General features: G+C 42.2%; 1 protein-coding gene and 1 non-coding gene across 5 annotated transcripts in view; one reads left to right on the top strand and one right to left on the bottom strand.

The window, feature by feature from the left end:
* The window catches only part of LOC103125131 (zinc finger protein 709-like), a 209,802-nt gene extending 192,954 nt beyond the window's left edge, over positions 1-16,848 (bottom strand). For 2 of the 4 annotated variants that reach the window (XM_060181646.1, XM_060181651.1), the window contains exons 1-2: positions 7,279-7,472; positions 3,913-4,043 (exon numbers count right to left, since the gene is read on the bottom strand). The gene's annotated coding sequence lies outside the window, so the exon portion shown is untranslated. Of the gene's footprint in view, positions 1-3,912; positions 4,044-7,278; positions 7,473-11,721; positions 11,851-15,358; positions 15,429-16,536 lie in introns of those variants that run through there. The other 2 variants (XM_060181647.1, XM_060181648.1) reach the window with 2 other exon arrangements.
* Positions 11,134-11,262, top strand: LOC132535705 (small nucleolar RNA SNORA44). Its single transcript, XR_009547418.1, has one exon. It is a non-coding gene; the product is annotated as a small nucleolar RNA SNORA44 (small nucleolar RNA).
* Positions 16,849-23,470: the final 6,622 nt, after the last annotated feature.

The raw sequence follows: 23,470 nt of genomic DNA, 5'->3' as shown, positions 1-23,470 counted from the left end.
GAGAGAAGGTGAAGAAAGAGAGGGGGAGAGAAAGTTAAGACACCTGCAGACCTGCTTCATCACCTGTGAAGCAACTCCCCTGCAAGTGGGGAGCCGGGGGCTCAAACTGGGATCCTTACATCAGTCTTTGCACTTTGTGCCATGTGTGCTTAACCTGCTGCACTACTGCCCAACTACCTGTGTTTTTTTTTAAATTGCTGTTGTAGTTACTATTGGTGTTATTGATGTCGTTGTTATATAGGACAGAGAGAAATGGAGAGAGGAGGGGAAGAAAGAGGGGGAGAGAAAGATAGACACCAGCAGACCTGCTTCACCGCATGTGAAGCAACTCCCCTGTAGGTATATAATTACTCAAATTATATCCCTTGACTCATACACTAGTACTTACTTAGAAATGTAGACTCAGCACTTTGGAGAGGTGTGGCCATGAAGTAACAGATACAAACTATCCCCCAAAACAACAAAGACTAACAACTATTAAACTAAAAAAACCTCATCAGGGAGTCGGGCGGTAGCAAAGCAGGTTAAGCGCATGTGGTGCAAAGTACAAGGAGTGGCATAAAGATCCCGGTTCCAGGCCCCCGGCTCCCCACCTGCAGGGGAGTCGCTTCACAAGTGGTGAAGCAGGTCTGGAGGTGTCTATCTTTCTCTCCCCCTCTCTGTCTTCCCCTCCTCTCTCCATTTCTCTCTGTCCTATCCAACAACAATGGCATCAATAATAACTACAACAATAAAACAACAAGGGCAACAAAAGGGAATAAATAAATATTAAAAAAAAAAAAAAACCTCATCTCACTACACCTGAGATAGTCAGAGATGCACTGTAGCATTACTCACCAAGCTGGAGATGCTACTATGATTCTATCCTGAATTCCCTGGGCAGATAACCTTACCAACATGTCCCAGAACCTCACCTCTCCAGAGTTGTACCCTACTAGCAAAAGATAGAAACAAACTGGAGGTATAGATTGACCTGCCAATGTCCATGTCCGGTAGAGACACAATTACAGAAGCCAGAACTCCTTCCTTTGCAACCCCAAGAGAACTTTGGTTCATATCTCAGAGCAGGGAAAAGACAGTGAAAGATGGCCAGAGGACTCTAGACTCAAATTTCAACATGTTTGTAATGAAATGTTTGTAACCAGGAATCTTTATTTCTATATCATCATTGAGAGAGGCAGATCTGGAAAACACCAAACCTCTGAGAGAGAAGAGAAAAACAGAAGGACATTCAGCAGTAATAGGCATAGTTATCACTTAGAAAAGAAGGCAGGTCCATTGAAAAAATGGGCAGGGAGTTGGGTGGTAGCGCAGTGGGTTAAGTGTATGTGGCGCAAAGCACAAGGACAGGCTAAGGATCTTGGTTCGAGCCCCGGCTCCCCACCTGCAGGGGAGTCGCTTCACAAGCGGTGAAGCAGGTCTGCAGGTGTCTGTCTTTCTCTCCCCCTCTCTGTCTTCCCCTTCTCTATTTCTCTCTGTCCTATCCAACAACAACAACGACATCAACAACAGTAATAACTACAACAATAAAACAGTAAGGGCAACAAAAGGGAATAAGTAAATAAATAAATAAATAAATAAATATTTTTAAAAAAGAAAAAATGGGCAAAGAACAGGATGGCAGAGGACCTAGTGGGGGTTTTACTATTATGTAGAAAAATGAGAAATGTTATGCATATAGAAACTATTGTATTTACTGTCTACTGTAAAACATTAATACCCCAATATAAAAATTTAAAAAAGAAAAGTAAAATGGGCAAAGAAATAAAATATATAGGTAAATATATTTATATTTCTAAAGTTTTTGTAAGTCAATACTAAATCACTAACAAAAATTAGGAAAAAAATGGATTCAGAAATCAACCTTAAATCCTGAATCAATTATCTGCATATTATTATTATATTATCATTATCACTATTATTATTTGTGTATCAGTTTATTTTTATGGAGATAGTATCTGCATTCTCTGAAGCCTACTGAACTAAACCCAAGGTGTGTGGATCATCCTTCCCAAAGAGGGCACAGACCCTGCTTGATGGGCATCTCTGTCTCACCCTATGGACCCCCAGTACAATGGATTGGCCTACAGAAGGGCCACGTCTGAGGCAGGGGTCCTCATAAGTTGTAGCTGGTCCCTGCCATCATCCATCTGGAATATCTCAACAATATCCCTCAACTTTTCATTTTGTTGTGTTCCTAAAGAAATTTCCTTCCAAATACCATAGTCTGAGAAACTTTCTGTACCATCTCTCCACTCTGTCACATCAACCAGCTCCTTTCAAGGGATGTCTCTGCTTTCTGCTACCTGATTCCAGAGCCATCAGCCTGTGGTAGATCTCCCTTTCCATGTGCTCTGGACATAGCAGGGACCTGTGCACCTACCATTTACATGTAGGTCTTCCTTCAACCTCCACACAGAGGAACAGAGTGGAGATGCAAGTAGGGAGAATAATATGAGACCAGAAGACTGGGGCTCCCTGGCCACTTTTCTTCTTGGGCCTAGGGAGAGTCACCCCAATCTGACCTCTGCCTTTTCTGCTACAACTGTGTATCTAGGCCTCTAGGAACTCCTAGGCCTTCTTATTCTCCTAAAACAGATGACTGAGAAGGACATCATTGATATCAGTACCCTACCCCCCACACTAGCCCCTCCCCTCACTCCATGTCTGGGACAACCACTGCTTCCTAACTAAGGATACAGAGTGCATCTTCGAGGGTCATTCAGACCTTCATCACAAGCTGTGAGCACAGAACATGACCCATGTCCTCAGCTTTGACTGCACCAAATTCTCTGCTGTAGAGAGGGACACACAGATACGGAAAGGAACATAGACTTTCATGGGTGTGGCCTTAGAATTTTCTCAGAAAGAGTGAGAGAATCCAGACTATGTATGAGAGGTTTTATACCCATGGGGTGTTACAGGACTATAGGGGCCTGCTCTTCCTGTGTGAGGAGATTTCATAAGAAATAATACTCTAGGGTGGGAGTAGATAGCATAATGGTTATGCAAAGAGACTCTCATGCCTGAGGCTCCAAAGTCCCAGGTTTAATCCCCCACATGACCATAAACGAGAGCTGAGCAGTGCTCTGGTTAAAAATAAATAAATAAATAAAATTCTATTTTTTACTAGCTTTATACAGATATTTGGAAAGTTGGGTTTTTTTTTTTTTTTTGCAAAAATTCAAGCCTATTCCAAAGTAAAGACAGTTCTACAGTGACTGTCTCAGCACTTATAGCCTAACTTTAATGATTGTTAACTCATAGCTAATACTAAATTTTTCTACTCACCCTTCCAAATGGGATAGATTTAAAAAAATTTTTTTTAGATATTTATTTTCCCTTTTGTTGCCCTTGTTGTTTTTTATTGTTGTAGTAGTTATTATTGTTGTTGTTGATGTAGTCATTGTTAGATAAGACAGAGAGAAATGGAGAGAGGAAGGGAAGTCAGAGAGGGGGAGAGAAAGACAGACACCTGCAGACCTGTTTTACCACCTGTGAAGTGACTCCCCTGCAGGTGGGGAGCCAGGGGCTAGAACTGGAAACCTTATGCCGGTCCTTGCGCTTTGCACCACATGCACTTAACCCGCTGCACTAATGCCCAACTCCTTAAAATGTGTTTTCTCTTCTTTCTTTTTGCTTTACTTATTTATTTTACCAGGGCACTGCTCAGCTCTGGTTTATGGTGGTGTGAGTGGAAATAAAATTTACACTGATAACACTCAGGCATGATAGTTTCTTGGCATAACCATTACACTATGTATCCCTACCCAAATATTTTGTTTTTAAAGTAGGTGAAACCACACATAAACCAGACAAATCAGGGCCTGTAAGTGAGCATTTGCAATTTGAACTGCATTTCATTTGGGAGAAAAAGGAAGCACAGTTTTCCATCTGGGACAGGTCACTTACTTGAAGAACTACGAATTCTTTCTCCTCCTCCGACTTCCTTTTCAGGCCAGAAAATGAATTGTCTCACAGCAACTCCTTGAGAATATGCTTTGAACTCACCAGCACAACTTTTTCACTTGGTAACACTGCACCTACAGGGAAGACATTATAAACATCAAAGGCTCAACTTCGTAGTCTTTCAGTGTTAAAAGGAGAGACTCAGGACAATGAAGCTGGTCTGCAGGTGTCTATCTTTCTCTCCCCCTCTCTGTCTTCCCCTCCTCTCTCCATTTCTCTCTGTCCTAGCTACCAATGACACCATCAATAACAACAACAATAATAACTACAAGAATAAAAAACAACAAGGGCAACAAAAGGGAAAATAAATAAATAAATATGAAAGAAAGTACTGGTAGATGATCTATCTGAAAATCTCATCTGGATGGGAGTAAATAGCATAATGGTTATGTAAAAATTCTCTCATGCCTGAAACTCCAAAGTCCCAGTTTCAATCCTATTCAGCAGTATAAGCTAAATCTGAGCAGAGCTCTGGTAAATATATATCCAAAAATATTAATATATTTATATATTTTTATTATTTATTTATTTACTTTCACACAGCACTGTTCAACTATGGTTTATGGTGGTGCAGGGGATTGAACCTGGGACATCGGAGTCTCAGGCATGAGAGTATCTTTGCATAATCACTGTACTATCTATCTCTCTACTATAATTTCTAATCCTAAAGAGAAGTCTGGGTTGAGTGACATGTAAATTTTACTTCTCAGGTGCTAATGAGCATAGTAGTTATAAAGTATTATGGTTGAAAAACAAGATTAGAAAAGAAAACACAAGTAGAACCTGAAATGGAATTGGTGTATTGCACCAAAGTAAAAGACTCTGGAGTGGGTGGGTGGGTGGGGAGAATACAGGTCCATGAAAGATGATGAATGACATAGTGGGGGTTGTATTGTTAAATGGGAAACTGGGGAACGTTAAGCATGTACAAACTATTGTATTTACTGTTGAATGTAAAACATTAATTCCCCAATAAAGAAATAAATTATAAAAATAAATAAATAAAGTATTATGGGCTAATTAATTTAATCTTATCTACTTATTCAATTTAGAATTCATTACATTTTAAAATGTGATCTTGCAGTTTTTTATTTCTTTTTTTAAATATTTATTTTCCCTTTTGTTGTCTTTGTTGTTTTATCATTGTGGTGGTTATTATTATTGTCGTTATTGGTGTGATTGTCGTTGGATAGGACGGAGAGAAATGGAGTGAGGAGGGGAAGACAGAGAGACCTGCTTCACCACTTGTGAGGTGAACCCCCCCTGCAGGTGGGGAGCCGGAGGCTTGAACCAGGATCCTTACCCTGGTCCTTGGACTTCACACCATGTGCATTTAACCCTTTGCACTACTACAACCCCCAGTTTTCTTTATTTCTTAATAAATTAATAAACTTAAAAACTGTGATCCTACGGTTATATCCTGTTGTTATATATTGTTGTACATAACTTGGTATCTTAACAAGATCCTTGTTAATGTTGCAGATAATCACCTGCTCCATTCCTGGCGGCACTGTGCTGAGAATCTCAGCCACATTGTTAAAAAAGACACAGATACCAGAAGATTTCTTGGCACTTTTATATCAATAACAAAACCTCCAACTTCAATTGCATGAAGAATATACAAAACTGGGGGCCAGGCTGTAGCATAGCAGGTTAACTGCACAGGGCGTGAAGTGTAATGACTGGCACAATGATCCTGGTTTGTGCCCCTAGCTCCCCACCTTCAGAAGGGAGTCTCTTCACAAGCTTCTCACCCTCTCTGTCTTCCCCATCTCTCTCAAGTTCTCTCTGTTTTAACTAGCAATAACAACAGCAAAAAAAAAAAAAAAGGCTTTCACAAGCTGTGGATTCATAGTGCAGGCACCAAACCCCAGAAATAACCATGGAGACCAAAAAAAAAAAAAAAAAAAAACCCTGCAAAATTACTAATTCCACATATGTACAAGGAAAAATAGAGGAGAGAATCATAGTGTACTTTTATAAACATAAATAATTGGAAACTTCCTCTACTAATGAAAAAGGATATAAGTTCATTATTTTTGCACAATAACACATTTTATAACTGACCTAACCAGAACTGATCACACCGGTGTTTGGAAAGTCACACTGTACAACAACACTGCATTAAAATCTAATTACAGAAGCCAGATGGTGACAGTAGACCTGGCTGAGTACACACATTGCTGTGCTCACAACCTGGGTTCAACTTTTGGTCTCCAGATAATGGAAGAGAGTAGACTGGAGCAGCAACACTATATTTGTGTCTCTCTTTCCCCTTCTATCCTGCACTGCCATCCCAGTTTCTCTCTGACTCTATCCAAAATTAACTGCTAAAAATATTGCTTAATATTACTACAAGTAGCTGACCTAATTAGCAGAGTGGGTATGCATATTACTTTCAAGTCAGAGACTCCCAAGTCTCTGGTTCAATCTCCACATAAATCAGATCTGAAGAGTGTTATGATAAAATTATAAGGAACATAAAAAACAGTAACAAATTCTGATTCCCAGCTGGGAACAGGCAGTGGGCAGGATCCCACATTACAATTACTGAACACGACATTGAACCCACTATAATTGTGTGAACACTCTTCATGCATCTCTTCATGCCCCTCACTTTAAGGTGGGGGACTGCTTATGATTCTCCAACAACCTTATTGGAAGACAGGACAATCCTGGCACATTTTTGCTAGATTCACTGCTAAGACCAGAATAAACTGAATAAAAACAAAATGCAGCAGTTCCAGGGGTAATTTAACAGGATTTTAAAATGCATCACTAAGAAAAATAAAAGTAAGAAAGAATTAAAGAAATCTTTACTTTTTATCTACTGAAACATAAGGTCCCAAAGAAGGCAGAGAAATCACAGCTTCACTGGACTCAACTCAGATGCAAGGTGCTGCTGACCAACATGCTGACTCCCCAACCTGACCATCTTGCCTGGGGACGGCAGGTCCTTCCTTGTTTCCCTGTCCTAGGTCCAGATCCTAGGGCACTCCGTATGGAATGGGACTGGACCAAGAACTCTGCACACATAACACGAAAGAAGAAAAAAAAAAGGGGGGGGGGGCTGGGGTGGAGGGATGAATAGTGATCCCACCCCTTTTCTACAGAGCACACTGTGTTTCCTTCCCCAACAAAAGAATCAGAACAGCACAAGAGAAACCCATTCACAGTGTACTGAGTGGATATGGTGGATTGACCAGGGAGAGGCCCAGACACAAGGCTGCATCCCACAATATTCGAGCAAGGATCAAGCGACCCCTCCCAATCTCAGCCTCACGATACTTCACCCAGTACTGAACTTACTTAAGTCTCCTTTCCAAAGTTCAAATCAGCAGAAGATGAGAGCAACACTGACAGAAAAGTAAAAAAAAAAAAAAAAAAAAGGGGGGGGGGAGGGGAGGAGGTCCCAGAAACACAGGATGCATTCCTGGTGGGTCTTACTTCCTGGAGTGTCTTTTTTCACATTGGAGCACCACCCACCAGCAGCCCAGATTGGTCCATGTCCACTGTCTCAGAGTTTAACTGGATGAACCCCTTGCCACATACACTCAGGTTCTATTCTGATTGGATAATGTTTACACCCAATCAACATCAGAGATTTCTAAGTGACTGGAATGCTGTCCTATCAACTTCTCTTGGGGGTGTGTGCCTGGAGAACTATTAAAGTAAGTAAGTAAGGCTTAAGGACCTTTCTCTGGAGTAATCCTCTAGAAGGTTCAGCAGTTAGAAACCTACACTTGCACCAGCTTTCTCACCCACTTAGCTTACTCCTACTCACTCTCTTTCCTGCTGGTCGGCTATATGCCACACTACACTGTGACCCAGCACCCTGTGGACTTGGTGCTGCTCTCGCTATGCTGAGTGAGATGATTGCACTGTGCCGCCTGCTCACAGCCTGGTTCCAGGAGTGCAGTGGCTCCTTTGACCTGGAGGCTGCATGCAGGCACCCTGTGAACGCTGAGACCTGCTCTGCTCTGCTCTCTGAAGGTAAGTCCACAAACTAAGAATGGATAACAATAGAAAATGGTAATGGAACTGTGCATATCAGTAGTGTTGTACAGGAAGCTTTGCAAGATGTTTAGTGCAGTCTAAAGTTGGGACTGAATGGAACAAACAGATGAGTTTGGTGCTTTGAAAAGTGAACAAACTGGTACTTAACTAGATTCACTTTTAAGGGGAAGGGAGTAGCTAACTGGGGCCATTCTTGTTCCCTCGTGGAGGAATTCCAGACAGACTCTGACATGGAAAAATTGCAAGAGAGCCAGTCAGGTTTCAGGGAGATGAGAAATTATTGGGAGCAAAAAAGGACAAGAAAAAAAGAAGCACAAGCCATGCAGCATGAGTACCCTGAGACACAGAGAGAGGAAGGCCAGAGCCTCCTGGTCATCCGAGCTTTAAAGTTTCTTGGGGGAAGGACAGGAGCCTCAGGGGATGTGTCTTCAGGTGATCTCACATCAGCATTTTGTGACTTTTTTTCAAGTCAGGTAGGGAGGCAGTACTGATGCTTCTGTCTTCTGCCTTGGTCCCTTCTGGCTTCCTCCATGAGGCAGAAGGAAGAGTGCTGCTTTCCCTAAGCTGCCCTCCAACACACACCTCTACCAGGATAAAGTAACTGAAATTAATGTGACTCCTGGAGAAAATCCAGGACTCATTAATAAATCTTATTATACAGATGGGTGGCAGATCAAGATGACAGGGAGTCATCCTTCAGAACTGGATGATCTAATGAGTGAGGAAGCATATGAAAAATACATAAAATTGTGGGAGTAGAGGTATAATGGTTATGCAGAGTCTCTCATACCTGAGGCTCCAAAGACCCAGCACTGAGCAGTGCTGTGGTGAAAATAAAAATAATGGGAGTCGGGCAGTAGCCAGCAGGCAGGTGGCGCAAAGCGCAAGGACTAGCTTAAGGATCCGGGTTCAAATCCTCGGCTCCCCACCTGCAGGGGAGTCGCTTCATAAGCGGTGAAGCAGGTCTGCAGGTATCTTATCTTTCTTTCCCCCCTCTGTCTTCCCCTCCACTCTCCATTTCTGTCTGTCCTATCCAACAGTGACATCAATAACAACACCAATAACAACAACATCAATAATAACTACAATAAAACAAGGGCAACAAGAGGGAATAAATGTAAAAAAAATAAATAAGTAAAAATAATATTACATAAAATCTATCAAGGAGTGAAAACAGAACCTCTACAGTAGTATGAAACAATTTAGCACAGTTCTTTAAATTATTCATAGGTATGATTTTAACTAGCAATTTCTACCAGTAGCAATGGAAAGAGAAATTACTTAAAATACTACGGGGTGAAGCTACCCATTAACTTATTAATGTAGTTTTTGTTTTTTTATAACATCCAAATATATTTAGGCCAGTCTTCAGTTATAATATCTAATTTTGTGAGAATGTCTAGCTAAAAATGATATAATTCAAAGATAACAGTAATACCTTAAGTCATATATAATATAATCTGCTTACATCTTTCCCTGGTCACAGTACTTAGTGATTTTTTAAAAATATTTTTATTTATTTTTTTATTAGAGACAGAGAAATTGAGAGGGGAGGATGAGATAGAGAGGGAGACAGAGAGACACTTGCAACCCTGCTTCACCACTCGTGAAAAAAACTGGGATCGATCCTTATGCTGATACTTGTGCTGCTTCATGCCACTTGCGCTTAACCGGCTGCGCTACTGCCTGATTCCTGTCCCTTTTCTTCTTTTAGTGACTGTTGTCATGAAGTCTGACTCCCCAATTATTCCTCACCCTGTGCTCTTTATGGTCTTACTCCTGCACTGATTCTGTTTCTAGTTCTGGCTGTGAATATCAGATTAATTTTAGTTTGGATTCCAGGCAATGTAAAGGTAAGAAGTAAAGTAAGAGTGGAGACTCTCAGATTGTGGGGAGCCACATGTGCCCTCAAGGTTGCTATTGGCATGACCACAGAGTCTTTGTTCACAGAAGGCCTTGCCTAAAAGATAAGTTTCTGTCTCCCAACTCCATTTCCCCATGAATCACCCAGGACCTTCCAGATAAGGGCTGATTACCGTGACAACACACCACTTCAATCAACAGTCCCCAACTGCTAACTACCCCCCTTGCCCCAGCCTTAACCTTTCCTTTTATAGTATACTCTAATTTCATCTCAGGTGGTTCACTTTCTAACAAAGTCCCATAACCTAGATATACACCAGTTTCTGTGAGAGAGAGCATATGTTCACACGTATCCATAAACTACTGCAAAATATATACCTGAAAGCAGAAGTACACTAGAGTTTGCAGTGAGTACCCCACTAACACTTCCTCTCCACTATTCCAACCTTTGGGTCCATGATTGCTCAACAATTTGTTTGGCTTCGTATGTTAACTCTCTTTTCAATCACCAGGTTCCAGATGCTACCAGGATGCTGGCCAGGATTAAAGACCCCTGGATTGAAGACCCCACCAATGTGGGGTCTGGATTGAAGACCCCACCAATGTGGGGTCTGGATTGAAGACCCCACCAATGTGTCCTGGAGCTCAGCTTCCCCAGAGACACACCCTACTAGGGAAAGAGAGAGGCAGACTGGGAATATGGACCGACCAGTCAACGCCCATGTTCAGCGGGGAAGCAATTACAGAAGCCAGACCTTCTACCTCAATGACCCTGGGTCCATGCTCCCAGAGGGATAGAGAATGGGAAAGCTATCAGGGGAGGGGGTGGGATATATGGAGATTGGGTGGTGGGAATTGTGTGGAGTTGTACCCCTCCTACCCTATGGTTTTGTTAATTAATCCTTTCTTAAATAAAAAATAAATAAATAAAAATAAAAATAGGGTAAAAAATAAATGAATTTTTTTTTAAAAAAAGAAACAATAAGTGTGTTCTTTTTACAAAGGAAGCATTTTAAAATAGTTGCAGGATTTTTTTTTTTTTTTAATGTCAGCACTCTATCTTATGTAGGAAAGAATATGGAGAGAATGAGAAGGCAACACTAGCATTTAAGAAACAGAGTTCTAACAATATAAATATTAGAATTGTTTGGAAGAAGGTGATAACATAATAACTATTCAAACAGACTCTCATACCAGAGGTTCCCAAGTCCCAGGTTCAAAGCCCCACACTACCATAAGCCAGAGATGAGCAGTGCTCTGGTATAAAGAAAAAAATAAATGTATATGCATGTTTCTAAGGTTTATGGCTGGTAGCAACCATGGGGTTTCCAACTACATGGGGAAATAACCTGAAGAAACTTTGGCAATACAAGTCAGCACAGTAACTAGTTGCCACTCATTGTTCCTATATTTCAGAGGAAAAAAAAAAATATATATATAAATGGTCAGAAGTGGGAGATGGACAGTAGTGCAGTGGGTTAAGCGCACATGGCATTAAGTGAAAGGACTGGCTTAAGGATTCCAGTTCGAGCCCCTGGCTCCCCACTTGCGGGGTGAGGGGGTCACTTCACAAGTGGTGAAACACATCTGCAGGTGTCTATCTTTCTCTCCCTCTGTCTTCTCCTTCTCTCTCGATTTCTCTCTGTCCTATCCAACAACAATGACAGCAATAACAACAATAATAAACAAGGGCAACCAAATGAAAAAAATAGCCTCTAGGAGCAGTGCATTCTTGGAGCAGTGCATTCTTAGTGCAGGCACCGAGCCCCAGGGATAACCCTGGAGGAAAAGAAAAAAAAAAGTGAGAAGCAGAGAATTAAACTGTCATTCTACATGCAACACAAAGACTCTTAACAGGAACAAGACACATACCAGAGAACCAGTGGCTTCTTTCTTCTCCTCTTTCATTCTCAGGTGAAAATATCCAAAGTAATCACAACTGCATCTTTAGAACAGTCTTTAAACATACCAGTGCGGTCTCTTCACCTGATGATATGTCACCTGCAAGAAGGATACTGAAATAGATAAAAGGTCCAATGTTTTAATCCACTGTTATCTAAGGAGGGTTTTTGGAACAATGAACTCCTCCCTGGAGACCAAATATGAGTTTCTTCTTTCTATTAGGAAGCCCTCCCAGCCCCAGATTCTGTTTCAGTGATGGGGAATATGGGCTGCACTGACCTGCCTCTCCATGTAGAGCTGTCCCTCTTTGGGTCAAAGCCTGAACACATACCGAGACTCACTATCTGAGAGTCAGCCTACTTACTTCAGTTCTCACCTTTATATTGCCTAAACTAAAAAGATGCTGATAGTCAGAGCCAGAATTAGAAACAGGATCAGTGCAGGAGTAAGAACACAACCAACACAGGGTGAGGAATAATTAGGGCATCAGACTTTATCACAACAATAGTCACTTAAAAGAAAAAAAAAGCAGGCTAGGGGTACATAGTGTAATGGTTATGCAAAGAAACTCTCATGCCTGAGGATCCAAAGCCCTAAATTCGATACTCTGCACAACAAAAAACCAGAGATAAACAGTACTCTGATGAGAGGGAAAAAAAAGAGAAGAAAAGGTTTCTTTGGGTCCAGGCAGCAGCACAGTGGGTTACGCACAAATGCACAAAGTACAAGGACCAGTGTAAGGATCAAAGTTTGAGCTCCCAGTTCCCCACCTGTAGGGGGGCTATTTTACAAGCAGTGAAGCAGGCATGCAGGCATTTATTTTTCCCCATCTCTGTCTTCTCCTCTCTTGATTTCTCTCTGAATCATCCAGCAACAACAACAGTAACAAAAATAAGGGCAACAAATTAGGGAAAAAATGGCTTCCAGGAGCAGTGAATTCATAGGGCAGGCATCAAGCCCCTACAATAACTCTGGAGGAATAAATAAAATAAAATGTTTCCTTAATTTGCATATACTGAAACCCTGGGTCCTGTGAGAGCTAAGCAACTATCACTCCACTGGTCACAGCAGGATGCTACAGAGTGCTGACTCCCAGTGCTGAACCCCCAACCTGATCAGCCTGCCTAGGGTCATCCAGCCTTTCCCTTATCCCACAACACGGACAGGCCCTGACTCCAGGTCCAAGCACCCATACTCAGGATAGATCCACTGTCTGAGAGTCTCTCCACTTACCTCAGTTCTCACCTTTACATTGCCTGCAAGTTTAAACTAAAATGACACTGAGAGTCACAGCCAGACCAGAAACAGAATCAGTGCAAGAGGCACAGGCTGTGCTGTGAGCAAGCTTTTTGTTGTGATTCTAATGGGAATCTGGTGATGAGTAACATTCCATAAACCTGCCTTCTCAAGCTTTAATGGGACCAGAAATCCTGCAGTTTTCTGGGACCTACTCAAAGAAATCATAATTCAATGAGTTTGCGGTCAGGACCAGGCCCTTACATCCTAAGCCCCCTGTGAGTGATGCTGCTGCTCCTCTAGGTCCATGACCAGAAGTGCTGTGCTGGAAACCTGCGTGTTGTTAACAAGAAAACAGGCTGGGGCTGGGAGATACCTCACCTGGGAGAGAGAGTGCACACTTTGTGTTGAGCAGGACCATGCCACCACATGGGAGCACCATGCAGTGAGGAAGCTTCCTGAGCAGTGTGGTGGTGTAGTTTTTCTCCATTTGTCTCTCTTCCTCTTTATCTTTTATTCTTTTTAAAAAAATTATTTTAATGAGAGACACAGATACAAAAGAAAGACCAGAGTACTGCTCAGTTCAGGCTTATGCTGGTGCTGGGGAATGTACCTGGGATCTTGGAGCCTCAGGGACAAAAGTGTTTTGCATAACCACTATGCTCTCTCCCTAGCACTGTCTCACTCTTTATTGGGGAAAAATGAAAACAAAAAGTTCACTGGGAGCAGTGAAAATTTGCCACTATGCAGACCAAGGAAGGCTTAGTCTCACACAGGCACATAGACACACAGACACACAAAAGGAAGAGAGAAAGAAAGAAGAAATATATTTCAAATGTACATATCTCTAAATTTTAAAATTATCTGTATTTATTTGATAATGCCAGAAATCGAGAGGGAAGAGGGAGACAGAGACTCAGAGACATGCCTGCAACACTATTTCACCACTCAAGAAGCTTTCCCCCTGCTTGAGCCTGGGTCCTTGCACACTATACCATGTGACCTCAGGAGGGTTCACCACCACTTGGCACCTCAAACAATTTTCTTTATGTCTTCATTTTAGAGCCCCCCACCTTTTAAGTGAATAAGTTTCCTAATAACTATTTCTTCTACCATATTTAAAGACAAAGAAGGGGAAGATAACTCAGGGCTACTTATGATTGTTTTGTTTATTTAATTTATTTAGTTATTGAGGATACTGGGCCTCTCCATGCATGTTTTTTCCACTCCTAGGTCACTTTTTTGTTCACACAGAGAGATAGAGACAAAAAGAGCCATGCAGAAGGCAAGATAGGTACCCTATCCAGAGACAATATCTGAGGCCACTTCTATCATTTTAGCTATTGGATCCTAGCTATCTCTTTCTAGAAAAATAAGTGTCAATTTTTTGTTTTCTGTATGATAATACATTTACTCTTTAAAAATAATTGAAAATGTCTGGGTTTTGCAGGTCAAATTTTATAAAACTGCTTTAAATTTTGCTTACCATCCATAAGAAGATGATGGGAAAGACTAGCTCCACACATTCATGGGAAAGTAATTATGCTTTCACGAACACTTTTCACCTGTTTTTGAAAAGGTGACATTCCTGGAACACTTATGCAGGTGACACTCTCTGACTAAGACCAGAACAACAGGAGTAAGAACATAAACAGCACAGGGTGGGACAGGGATGGGGGCAGCAGGTTTCACTATAACAGTCAATAAAAAAATAAAATATATATCTATGGGTGGGGATAGATAGCATAATATTTAGGCAAAGAGACTTTCAAGCCTGAGGTATCAAAGCTCCAAGCTCAATCCCTTGGACTACCATAAAGCAGAGCTGAATAGTGCTTTGGTGGTGGTGGGGGGGAATGGAGGGAGGGGAAGTCTTGCTTAATTTGCATTTACTGAAACCCTGGGCTCTGTGAGAGCCAAGCACTCAGTGTTACACTGGACATAGCAGGCCACTGCAGGGTTCTGACCCCCAGTGTCTTAACCCCCTAGCTGATCATCCTGCCTGGAGCAATCTAGCATTTCCCTTACCCCCCCAACCCAGCCAAGAGCCTGACTCCAGGTCCAGGCACCCATACTCAGGATAAGACAGGGATCCAGGCCACCATGTGCTTGGTTCCATAGAGAAGCAGGTAGGAACGCCAAGGAGAATCGGTACTGACTGACAGTTGAGAGCAGTCAGATGTTGGGATCCCCATGTGGGTGCACAGTGGGCCAGAAGGACACCACACAGTTTATAACGGTGGGGGTCATAAAGCAGGACTGCAGAGAGAACAGCCAGGAGAACTTGGACACAAGACTGCTTCCAGATGTGCTTCCAGATGTGCTCGAGAGGCAGCCTGCCCAAATCTCTGCCCTTGGGATCCACACTCACCATATTCCTCCTTGATTCTTCAGACTGAGCAGTGTGCTCCCAGTCTGAGTCACCATGCCACCAGCAAGACCTGGAGAGAGAAATGCAGACAGTGGTGGCACCTGCAGCACTACTCATGAAGCTGCCCTCTGCAGGGCTCTTGCTCATGATAAAGTGTGTGCTCAATGTGGTGTGCCACTGACCAGGCCCATAAATAAAATATTTTTCCTGTTATTTATTTTTAAATATTTATTTTATTCCCTTTTGTTGCCATTGCTCTTTTTATTCTTGTTGTTATTGTCATCATTGTTGTTGGATAGGACAGAGAAATGGAGAGAGGAGGGGAAGACAGAGAGGGGGAGAGAAAGATAGACACCTGCAGACCTGCTTCACCGCTTGTGAAGTGACTTCCCTGCAGGTGGGGGGGGGGGCTCGAACCAGGATCCTTTTGTGGGTCCTTGCACTTTGTGCCACCTGCGCTTCACCCACTGCACTACCGCCAGACTCCCAATAAGACTTCTTTTAATGAGTTCTGGACTTTCTCCAGGAGTCACATTAATTTCAGTTACTTTATCCTAGTAGAGGTGTGTATTGGAGGGCAGCTTAGGGAAAGCAGCACCACTCCCTCTGCACCCTGGAGGAAGCCAGAAGGGACCAAGGCAGAAAAGACAGAAGCACCAGCATTGCCTCCCTACCTGGAAAAAAAAAAAGTCGCAAAATGCTGATGTGCACATCTAAACACACATCCCCTGAGGCTCCTGTCCTTCCCCCAAAGAAACTTTAAAGCTTGGAAGACTAGGAGGCTCTGGCTGGCCTTCCTCTCTCTGTGTCTCAGGGTACTCATGCTGCATGGCTTGTGCTTCCTTTTTTCCTGTCCTTTTCTACTCCCAATAATTTTTCATCTCCCTGAAACCTGACTGGCTCTCTTGCAATTTTTCCATGTCAGAGTCTGTCTGGAATTCCTCCAGCAGGGAACAAGAATGGCCCCAGATAGCTATTCCCTCCCCCTTAACAGTGAGTCTCATTATGTACCAGCTTGTTCACTTTTCCAAGCACCAAACTCATCTGTTTGTTCCATTCAGTCTCAACTTCAGGTAGACTGCACTAAACATCTCCCAAAGCTTCCTTTGCAAAACTGCTGAAACCCACATTTCCAATACCATTTTTCTATTGCTATCCATTGTCATTTGTGAAATTACCTTCAGAGAGCAGAGCAGAGCAGGTCTCAGAGTTCACAGGGTGCCTGCATGCAGCCTCCAGGTCAAAGGAGCCACTGCACTCCTAGAACCAGGCTGTGAGCAGGCGGCAGGATGTCGTAATCTCACTCAGCACAGCGAGCAGCACCAAATCCACAGGGTGCTGGGTCACAGTGTTGTGTGGCATATAGCCGATCAGCAGAAAAGAGAGTGAGAAGGAATAAACTAAATGGGTGAGAAAGCTGGTGCAAGTGTAGGTTTTTAACTGCTGGATCTTCTAAAGGACTACTCAAGAGAAAGGTCCTCACGCCATTCCTAGCTTTAATGATTCTCCAGGCACACTCTCCTAGAGAAGTTGATAGGACAGCATTCCCATCACTTAGAAATCTCTGATGTTGATTGGGTGTAAACATTATCCAATCAGAAGAGAAACTGAGTGTATGTGGCAAGGGGCTCATCCAGTTAAACTCTGAGACAGTGGACATGGACCAATCTGGGCTGCTAGTGGGCAGTGCTTCAAAGTGAAAAAAGACACTCCAGGAAATAAGACCCACTAGGGATTCATCCTGTGTTTCTGGTACCCCAGCTTTTCTGTACTTTTCTCTGTGTTGCTCTCTCCTGCTGACTTGGAGTTTGGAGAGGAGACTTCAGTAAGTTCAGCACTGGATGGGATATTGTGAGTGTGCCTCATTGAGGTTGTGATGGGTAGGGGTTGCTTGAGTCTTCCCAGAATATTGTGGGTTGCAGCCATGTGTCTTGTCCTCTCCCTGGTCAGTCCACCATATCCATCCAGTACACTGGGATTGAATCTCTCTTGTGTTGTTCTGATTCTTTATGGAGGATCTAAACACAGTGTGCTCTAAGGAAAGGAAGTGGGATTGCCATTCATCTCTCTCTCTCTCTCTCTCTCTCTCTCCTTTTTTTCTGTTGGTTCATGGATGCAAAGTTTCTTGGTCCAGTCCCAATCCCTACGGAGTGCTCTAGGATCTGGACCTAGGACAGGGGAACAAGGAATGGCCTGCTGACTCCAGCATGTTGGTCAGCACCTTGCACCTGAGTTGGGTCCAGTGAAGCTGTGATTTCTCTGCCTTCTTTGGGACCTTGGGTCTCAGTAGATATAAAGTAAAGATTTCTTTAATTCTTTCTTACTTTTGTTTTTCTTAATGGTGCATTTTAAATTTCTATTAAATTACCCCTGGAACTGCTGCATTTTGTTTTTATTCAGTTTATTCTGGTCTTAGCAGTGAATCTAGCAGAAGTTTGCCAGGATTGTCCTGTCTTCCAATAAGGTTGTTGGAGAATCATAAGCAGTCCCCCACCTTAAAGTGAGGGGCATGAAGAGATGCATGAAGAGTGTTCACACAATTATAGTGGGTTCAATGTAGTGTTCAGTAATTGTAATGTGGGATCCTGCCCACTGCCTGTTCCCAGCTGGGAATCAGAATTTGTTACTGTTTTTTATGTTCCTTATAATTTTATCATAACACTGTTCAGATCTGATTTATGGTAATTTGGAGATTGAACCAGAGACTTGGGAGTCTCTGACTTGAAAGTGATTTGCATACCCACTCTGCTAATTAGCTCACCTATTTGTAGTCATATTAAACAATATTTTTACTGATTGGTTTTTTGACAGAGTCAGAAAGAAACTGGGATGGTAGTGAGGGATAGAAGGGAAAAAAAAGACACACATATAGTGCTACTGCTCCAGTCTTTAACTCGCCTCCATCATTTGTAGACCAGAAGTTGAACCAGGTTCTTGAGCACAGCAATATGTGTAATCAGCCAGATCCACCATCACCATCTGGCCTCTGTAATCAGGTCTTACTGCGGTGTTGTACAGTGTGACCTGCAAAACGGTGTGATCAATTCTGGGTAGTTCAGTTATAAAATGTATTATAGTACATAAATTAATGAAATTATATACTTTTTTCAGTAGTAGAAAATTTTCCAGTTTTTTAAGATTATAAAAGTGCACTATGATTATCTCCCCCATTTCTCCATGTACAGATGTGGATTTACTGGTATTGTAGGTTGTTTTTTCCTTTTTTTAACCTCCAGGGCTATCACTGGGGCTTGGTGCCTGCACTATGAATCCACTGCTCCTGGAGGCCATTTTTTCCATTTTGCTGCTGCTTTTGTTATTTATTTATTTCTCTCTGTTCTATCCAACAACAACAGTAAAAAACAAGAGCAACAAAAGGGAATAAATAAATATTTTAAAATATATATTTAAAAGAAATAAATACATAAATAAATAATAAAAATAATATCTAAATATATATTAATATTTTGGAATAGATTTTATCAGAGCACTGCTCAGAACTGGCTTATACTGATGCAGATGATTGAAACTGGGACTTTGGAGTTTCAGGCATGAGTCTTTTTGCATAACTATTATGCTATTTATTCCTATCCAGAAATGAGATTTTCAGATAGATTGTCTATCAATACATTTTATTTTTCCCCCAGTAATGTCATTCTAGTTTTTCCCTTTTGGGTCTTTTTAATATGTTTGGTGGCATTCATTTGTAGCTAAGAATTGAGAAAGTCATTCTATTTTAATTTCCTACAATTATTTGACAGTGTTTAAAAAATTATAATATTTCAGAGGTATACTTCTGCATTCCACATATGAGAGGAATAATCTAGCCCTTATCCTTCACTTCTTATTTCAGTTAGTGCTCCACGCAGTGTTAAACTGAGACTTGAGTTATGCCAGAGCTGAGCGCAGGCTTTGGTTGAAAGAGACATTAAATAGTCTGCTCTGCTCTATCTACATGGATCTGGGTGAGGCAGGTCAGTGCAGTTCACACTCCCCATTGAAGCAGCAAAATTTGCCACTTGGAAAGATCTTTAAAATAGGTAGAAGAGGGAATCGGACAGTACTGCAGCGGGTTAACTGCACATGGCGCAAAGCGCAAGGACCGGCGTAAGGATCTGGATTCCAGCCCCTGGCTCCCCACCTGCAGGGGAGTCCCTTCACAGGCGGTGAAGCAGGTCTGCAGGTGTCTGTCTTTCTCACCCCATCTCTGTCTTCCCCTCCTCTCTCCATTTCTCTCTGTCCTATCCAACAACAATGGAAACAACAAGGGCAACAAAAAAGGAAATAAATAAATAAGTAAAAGAAACACTGTGGGCTCCATAGACTCTTTCATTGTCCTGAGTGTCTCCTTTTAACACTGAAAGACTAGGAAGTTGTACCTTTGATGTTTATAATGTCCTCCCTGTAGGTGCAGTGTTATCAAGTGAAAAAGCTGTGCTGGTGAGTTCAAAGCATATTCTCAAGATGCTGCTGTGAGGACAATTCATTTTCTGGCCTGAAAAGGAAGTCAGAGGAGAGAAGGAGTTGGTGGTTCTTCAAGTAAGTGACCTGTCCCAGATAAAAAGCTGTGTCTCCTTTTTCTCCAGAATGAGATGTGGTGGCGCACCTTGATGAGCACACATGTTACAGTGCACAAGGACCTGGGTTAGAGCCCTGGTCCCCACCTGCAGGTGGAAAGCTTTGCAAGTGGTGAAACAGTGTTGTAGATGACTCTCTCTCTCTCTCTCTCTCTCTCCCCCTATCACCCTCTCCCCTCTCAATTTCTGGCTGTCTCTATCAAATAAATAAAGATAATAAACAAAAAACAAATTGCAAATTCTTACCTCCAGTCCCTGATTGGTCTGGTTTACCTCTGATTTCACTGACTTTATTTAAACACAAAACATTTGTGTGGGGTTAAATAACATAATGGTTATACAAAGAGACTCCCGAGTCCCAGTTTCAATCCTCTGTACCACCATAAACTAGAGCTGAGCAGTGCTCTGGTAAAATAGAAAAAAAGGAAAGAAAAGAAAGTGCACTTTAGGGGGTTCTCCTCGGCTTCATGTGATGTAAGATAATACCCATTTTTGCCAGCAGAGGAGACTCAGTTTCATATATATATATATATATTTTTTTTTTTTTTAATTTTATTATTGGATAGAGACCAAGAGAAACTGAGAGGGGAGGAGGGGTGGAGAAAGGTACAAAGAGACACTGGCAGCCCTGATTCACCACTTGTGAAGCTTTTCCCACTGCAGGTGGGGATCAGGGGCTTGAACCCAGGTCATTGCACACTGTAATGTGTGCGTTTAACCAGGTGCACCACCACCTGGCCCTGAAACTCAGTTTCTTTTTCTTCTTTTAATATATTTTATTGGAAAGAGACAGGTAGAAATTCAAAGGAAAGGAGATAGAGAGGAAGGGAAAGAAAGCTTCAAATATCTCAGTGTAGATTTCCTTACCATTCTTTTTCTTCTAGCATTTGCCCTTACCATTCTTGAAATAACAAATTTCATTTCTGGTACTTCCTATACTAGAGCTAAGCAGCATTCTCTTATCTCCCTTCTATAAAATTCATAAGTAGATTTAGAAAGAAACTTAGCAGTTAGATGGTCTTATGACCGTTCTTTTTTTTTTTCAATATTTTATATTTATTTATTTTCCCTTTTGTTGCCCTTGTTTTTCATTGTTGTTGTGATTATTATTGTTATTAATGTCATTGTTAGATAGGACAGAGAGAAATGGAGAGAGGAGGGGAAGACATACAAGGGGAGAGAAATATAGACGCCTGCAGACCTGCTTCACTGTTTGTGAAGTGACCCCCCCCCCTGTAGGTGGGGAGCCAGGGGCTCAAACTGGGATCCTTATGCCAGTCCTTGCGCTTTGTGCCAAGTGTGCTTAACCCGCTGTGCTACCGCCTGATCCCCCCCATAGATATCTTTACAAGTGTTTTTTTATAGGGTAGAGAGGAACTGAGAGGAGGCAGATAGGAGTGATTGCAGCACCCCACTTCATCACTCACAGAGCTTTCCTCTTGCAGGTGGGCATTTGGGGCTTAAACTCTAGTTCTTTCACATGGAACACATGCCCTTATATGGATCCACCACTTGCTCAGCACTCTAAATATGTTATTTCTAAAAATAAATAAATTGGGGAGTTAGGCAGTAGCGCAGCGGGTTAAGCGCAGGTGGCGCAAAGCGCAAGGACCAGCGTAATGATCCTGGTTCGAGCCACCGGCTCCCCACCTGCAGGGGAGTCACTTCACAAGTGGTGAAGCAGGTCTTCAGGTGTCTGTCTTTCTCTCCCCGTCTCTGTCTTCCCCTCCTCTCTCCACTTCTCTCTGTCCTATCCAACAACAACGACATCAATCATAACTACAACAATAAAACAACAAAGGCAACAAAAGGACATAAGCAATAAATAATATTTAAAATAAATAAATTGATCCTATTGGGAAGGGTGAGTAGAAAAACTTAGTATCAACTGAGTTAACAATCATTAAAGCTAGGCTATAAGTGCAAAGACATTTACTGTAGAACCATCTTTACTTTGGAATATGCTTGGATTTTGGGGGGAAAAAAATTCCTAAATCTTTGTATAAAGCTGGTAAAAAAAAAAAAAAAGAATATTATTTCTTATGAAGCCTTTTCATCCAGAAGAGCAGGTCCCTGTAGTTCTATAATATCCCATGGGTGTAAAATCTTCTTGCCTGTTCTAGATACTCTCACTCTTCCTGAGACAATTCTAAGGCCACACCCATGAGAGTCTGTTCCCTTCCCTGTCTGTGTGTCCTTCCCTGCAGCAGAGAATCTGCTGCAATCAAAGCTGAGGACATGGGTCATGTTCTGTGCTCACAGCTTGTGAGGAAGGTCTGAATGACCCTCGCAGAAGCCTTCTGTCTCCTAAGTTAGGAAAAGGTGGTTGTGCCTGAATATGGAGTGAATGGGAAGAATGGAATGGGGATATGGGATGGATATCATTGATGTCCATCTCAGGCATCTGTTTTAGGAGAATTGCTTTTGCTTTTTTAAATATCATTCTGGTTAACTTTTTTAATTTTTATGTTATTTCATACTTTAAATTTATTTTATTTGACAGGACAGAGATAAATGTAGAGGGGCTTGGGTGCTAGGGAGGGAAAGTCATAGAGACACCTGCAGACCTGCTTTACCACTTGTGAAGCTTTCCCACTGCAAGTGAGGACTTGAGCTTGACCCTGGGTTATGTATATGTTAAAAAAAAAAAAAGTAGTCTGCCGTGGGCTGGGGGTCTGGAATCAGGTAGCAGAAAACAGAGACATACCCTGAAAGGAGCTGGTTGATGTGACAGTGAGAGATGGTACAGAAAGTTCTCAGAGTATGGTATTTGGAAGGCTGGGAGTATGGATCGACCTCTCAACACCCATATTCAGCAGGGAAGCAATTACAGTAGCCAGACCTTCAACATTCTGCATCCCACAATGACCTTGGGTCCATAGTCCCAGAGGGATAAAGAATAGGAAAGCTATCAGGGGAGGTGAGGGGATACGGAGATCTGGTGGTGGGAACTGTGTGGAGTTATACCCCTCTTATCCTATGGTTTTGTCAATGTTTCCTTTTTATAATATATATATATATTTTTTTTTTTTTTTTTATTGACAACCCCCTAGCCAGACTCACTAAAAAAAGGAGAGAGTAGCTCCCAAATATGGGAAAGGTGTATAAATATTGTTGACTGTAAACCCCATCAATTTGATCTGATCTGGGGCCGTATTTAGCTTAGGAGCCTATGTGACATCTGCATACCTGTAGATCTGAGCTCACACTCTGTGGTCATGAGTAGGAACGTTCCAAGCTGCCCCAGTTTCAGGACCCATCTTCTTCAGGTGGAAGATAGACTATGTTGTCCAGCCTCTTTCGGGGATAGAACATTCTCTACCATTGTTCATCCACGTTGAGGGCAAGGTCCTATCAGTGTTGTGGTTCTTGTTGTTGTTGCTATTGCTGTCATTGGATAGGACAGAGAGAAATGGAGAGAGGAGGGAAAGTCTGAGAGGGGGAGTGAAAGAAAGACACCCGGAGATCTGTTTCACCACCTGTGAAGCAACTCCCCTGGAGGTGGGGAGCCAAGGGCTCGAACCGGCAACCTTCC

The sequence above is a fragment of the Erinaceus europaeus genome, chromosome 23 (assembly GCF_950295315.1).
Source record: "Erinaceus europaeus chromosome 23, mEriEur2.1, whole genome shotgun sequence".
Classification (NCBI taxonomy): Eukaryota; Metazoa; Chordata; class Mammalia; order Eulipotyphla; family Erinaceidae; genus Erinaceus; species Erinaceus europaeus.
This window is presented reverse-complemented; position numbering and strand designations above follow the sequence as displayed.